A 5,252-nucleotide genomic window follows, 5' to 3' on the forward strand; every position below is an offset into this window, starting at 1 on the left:
CGTTGGCGCTGCCGAAAGCGCCTACACTGTTCGTGCTTCATTCAGAGAAACACTTCTGTCAGACATGACAAAATAATATGGGTGAGCGTATTTATGTGGAGCACTGTTGTCGCTCAAGTGAAAGACTGCAAGGGCTTTTATATCCGTTTAAGAGCACTGTTGCTGCGCACTCTTTATACCATGATATATTTTATCTTCCTCACTGTGCCACAAAACGTAGTTAGCATCCGGGTGTTTCAGGCCTGTGTTGTGGCGCTGGCCGAATGGGAAAAATAATGTTTTCAACTCGTCCGTTATTTGCAGGGTGCAGTTTCCACGAACCATACTGACAATTCTGAATTTTATTTGCCAGTGTAGAAGGATGCTGACTGATGTATCCGCCCCTTCCAGAGTTGGCCCATAAAAGCAGCGCCTTCATGGATGTTAGCAGTGCCCCGAAATAATCGACTGGCTACATGATGCAGATCTTCTCCTCCATCCTGATACTTTGTCTGGCCACAGCGGTGTACGGTAAGTTCATCTGTATTTGCATATAAAGTGGACCGTCGTAAGGAAGGAATGGCGACTATCAGAATGAGAGAGTTTTCATTATAGACAGACCAATTATTATCGCTGGGTACCACGCACACACACAAATAATGGGTGAAAGCGGTCAAATCTAATACACGAAATAATTTAAACATTCCAAGAGCGCATATAAGCACCATCTACGAGCAGCCACATTGTTTAATCGTAATTTTTATTATACAAGCAACACAAGAAAGACATTTGCACAGTTTTGGAAACGTGTTACATTATGTAATATTTATTGTAGCATTATCATCAATGTGCCTTATGTTCTTTTTTTCAAACTTGTATGTTACCTTGCAAGTTGTGTATATGTTTCTTGTTATATCACAGAATGTATTTGATGACTATGTGGAAGTGGGACACGAAATTTCTATTTTACTTGACTTTATATCACAAAAAATAACCACCAGATTAGCGCAAATAGGGCACAGACCCTGTCAAGCATTCACCACTTCATATCTGTGCCCCGCATCCGTGGATTTTGTATTCATGATGAAATAAATTTATGTCGAGTTGATTTCAGCACAGGGGCATTTGTTCTTAGAGCCACTGTTTAGCAATAAAAGAGCAAGCCTTTATTCTAGCATGATTGCATCTGGGTACATTTACTTGCGAAGAATAAAAAAGAGCCTGCAGGCCTGCTTGGGAACGCTTGTCCCAGCGGCTCTTTTGACAAAAGCTTACATTGACATAATTTTCTTAGAAAACGGGTATATTTTCACAAATAATGAATGTTTGAAAAATTGGCAGTATTCTAGCATTTCATTACCAATTGTTGTCGTAATTTATGTGAAGGTTTCTCTTCACATAAACTACAACATATCCGTTGGACCGGCATAACACGTTTGCAAGCCTACTGCTAGTCTACTACGATCCAGCACTTTCCACACATTGCTGCGCATTCGTTAAAGGAGAAGCGAGAAAAGCGGATGCAGAGGGCTGAAAAATTTTTTGTGCATTTAGAGTAAGCGGTGGCACGCTGACTATAATAGATTACTACATGGCGCAACCGAATTCCTGAAATATTCGTATATTTGATTTTGCGAAATGCCGTGACACTCTGAACACAAACTTTTTGTTTACGTTTCTCTTACAGGGTCCTTGATTCCCAATCTGAATTTCGGCAACCTGTTCTCATGTCCAGGCTTATTTTGCCCGGGATATACCTTTCTTGTAAGTAGTCGTAGTTTATCCGTTTTACGCACCTTGGTAGAGTAAGAACATGATACAGCGTCTCCTTTTTATTCCTTGAGAGAATTGAGAGCGTCTTCTTAGTGTTGCGCAATAGTAGCTGCAAATATGCAATTTTGTAGACTTTTGCCATACGCTGAAATATAAATACGCTCACGAACCTTTATTGCTGCTTGTTCCTAAATTAATATGTCCACGTAACAGCCACAGCATGTTTATTATCCTAAAATATTATTCCAGTCAGAACTGAGTGCAGAAAAAAGAAATGCATTGATATGCATCAATGGTGAGGTGCAGGTAAACAATAATTTCCAGAAAGTTCTGTCGTAAAGTATCTTAAGTGTAAACTCAAGAATGCTGTTCAATACAACCTTGAAGCACAAAAACTTCTAGATCACTCCTGTAATTTAAACGCACGTTGGAGTGGAGACCAAGTCTGGCGAGAAAGTCCCGGCCAGTTCGGAAGAATTCCGAAAAAGGAATTGAATTGAAGCATATTTAGGCAACAATTCAATTAATGTTTTCCTCTTTCTTATAAAAAGAAGAACCGGAACTTAAAACTGAGCATTAAGTTTGATAAGGATTCCGACTCCTTATAAGGCGAAACAGCAGTACATGTATCAAAGCTCTCCTAAACCAAAGAGGTGACATATATTCAAGACAAAAAAGCTACTAAAATAAATAGAAAACGTGCAGCATATGTTGTTATATAACCATGCGTTAGGTTGTGGGATGTAAAGGTAAGCGACGAAAATAACATTTGAAGCAACTTCCATAAGGGGCACCCCTACATAATACCCCTTCAATAAAGAAACTGTTGCAGTTGCTTCATTACCTGCAATATTCAATCGCGAGAAGATATGCAGACAACTGCAAAGATGCCAGTTCACGTTATTTGATACGAGTTTCAAATGACTAAGCCTTTCGCAACCAGTAAATTAGTCAACATGCTGTTAACAGCTTTAGGGCACAAGAAATTTCTACCAATAAAACAAGTAGATTCGCGATTAGTGTGATGAAGATTTTGTGTGATTCAATAAATAAGGCAGAGGCAGCAGCATGACTATATTCCTTGAAAAAGCGCCTACGACTGCACGAAATCACAAGCGCTTTGAGAATACAACCAGTTAGGATTGTTTACTGTGCCCTTCAGCACCATCAATTATTTATTATAGCATTCTAGATCAATAATTACCAATAGTTATTTACAAGCAATAAAGTCTTGATTTAAGCATTCTACCTTAGGTGTAAAAGTTGTAGCCCCCCCCCCCCCCCAGCCCCCGGCCGCTCCTATTAACTAAAAATATCTAATTTTTTTTAGAGAAGGCCGTTCATGTAGCTTTAACTTTCTCGTGGCGCAAAAGAAGCGTGCAAAACTGGAAAACGTGCCACGCGAGTAGAGGCTTACACGTGGCGGAATTAGTGCGCTCAAATATGCTACAACGGAATAATCGATTCTGCAATCACACGGAACATGCGGTACCTAAAAAAAACAATTTGTTTTTGTGGCAACACTTAGCTGACATTTTGCTGTATTTTGTTTGCATTTCAGGCTCCTTTTCTCAGCTTTCTGTTTCCAAATTCAAGTACCACAGCAACTACTAGCGCCAGTACATCCACCGGGAATGTCTCCGTTAATTCGACTGGTTGATCGAACACACGATGAAGAACGTCCGGAATGTTGTCACTCAGGATGATCAATTGAGTGTCAATGTACAGAAATCCTCCGTTATACATAATAAATAAATGCATACCATTTGCAAAAAATATATTTAAATTCTAAATAATCAGTGTGAGCATGCTTGGCATGGGTATTATTATCATGTGAGACAGCAACATGTGAAAGCGAAAGCGAAGTCTTTCGAATTTGCTTGCGGAAAATGCTAATATTAACTGCCACAAAATAGAGGTCTGTACTACCGGCAAAACAGTTTCAAAAACATCAAGTTCACATTTTCATCTTAGAATAAACTCTCAATACGCACACAAACGATTGCCGGCTCTCCCGAATTCGAGAGTAGATGTAAGCATGAAATTAGTACCATATGGCGTCTTTTGCTGCTTGTGGTGCCGCCGCCTTCAACCGAATTTCATCTATAGCAACAGTTCAACACGCTCAACCTGGACTAGGGGCCCCGACCATTAGCGATGCCCCATTGGGGCAAGACAAAACTATCTTTGGGTTAAAGTTTATCTATCTATCAACTTCTGTCGCCACTTTTTCTTGTCACATCGAAGTGGTCGGCGGCAAATATGCGGCCTTAGGTCCCTCTGTATCTGCCTTTTGAACGTCGCTATTGAAAATGACAAATAAAACTTCAGCGTAGTAGAGGTCACAACTTCAGTGGAATTGTGAAGAAACATTAGGATGAACTCGCAAGCAATATTTTTGTAACTTGTTTGGAGAGTAACTAGCGTATGTAATGCGGTCCTGTACAAAGAGTTGGGGGCCAGAGAGCGGATTTTTGTCATGTTTTGACTGGTTTCCCAGATGATCTCGTTTTGTTCTAGCAGTTTGCCGGCATGGTCCCGTTTTCAGTACCCGGATAACGACTCTGGACTTTGGCGCAAGCTCACTTGAAGGTCGCCGATAACAAGAGCTGAAAGCATTTCATGCTTAAAGCCGAATATCAGGCTCACAATAGACAGAAATGCTACAACAGCTACACAGCGTTAACGAAATGACTTAAAAATGGGCCAAGCTCAAAAAGTTGTTTACTGCGTACTACGCCTGCTATGAAACATTTTTAGCACCACTATTTCAGTGTTTGAATGTGTTTTCGGTCCATATATGTCCACACTGTTAACGCATGAACTATGTCATTGTTGTTAGAAAACTAGACGTTCCTCCTAGAAATTGTTTTACCTTTATAGCCCCTAGGTTTGTGGCTTGAGTACGCATTTGTGAAATGTCGAATAGCTTCAATTTTTCATGGTGGATTTTTCTATAGTGTGTTCAAGGCCGCAAACAAATCTAGCTACCCACAATGTTGAATTACCAGCCACTCTTTTTGCGACATGACGCTGACTTTGCCGCAAGTAAGGCTGAGCCAATTCTTTAACATGTTAGCCATAACATCCACCACGCCTGGCTCGACAACATACGTCCTACTGCAGATGAAGCCGCTGACACAACGCGTGGCTAATAGTTCTATGATCATGCGGAACATCCAGGTTTACATTTAGTCTGTTCTTATTCGGGCATAAAATATCAATTGGTTGAAAGTTTTCCGGGACGGCGCAAAACATTGATATCGTCATTCTTTTACATGGAGCGCAATCGACGGCATTCTAGAAAAGCTCCGTCTCCAGTTGTGGCTGTTTTAGCTTCTGGCACTTACAGGAGTGAAGAAAATTAACATCGATAGAATGCATCGTCTTATTCAGCCTCCGGTACACATTGCACTTCGAAGAAATAACACTGCTAACTCGTTGAGGCCATTGCACGAGCTGGCCGCGGTAGCCCTACGAAAGGTGCAGAAGATAGTTCT

General features: G+C 40.7%; 1 long non-coding RNA gene across 1 annotated transcript; it reads left to right on the top strand.

Annotated features, from left to right (window-relative positions):
• The first annotated feature begins 339 nt into the window (after positions 1-339).
• On the top strand, positions 340-3,714 carry LOC125944516 (uncharacterized). The gene is made up of 3 exons (XR_007466254.1): positions 340-510; positions 1,667-1,743; positions 3,314-3,714. It is a non-coding gene; the product is annotated as an uncharacterized LOC125944516 (long non-coding RNA).
• The last annotated feature ends 1,538 nt before the right edge of the window (positions 3,715-5,252 follow it).

Source organism: Dermacentor silvarum, chromosome 3 (assembly GCF_013339745.2).
Source record: "Dermacentor silvarum isolate Dsil-2018 chromosome 3, BIME_Dsil_1.4, whole genome shotgun sequence".
NCBI classification, from domain to species: domain Eukaryota; kingdom Metazoa; phylum Arthropoda; class Arachnida; order Ixodida; family Ixodidae; genus Dermacentor; species Dermacentor silvarum.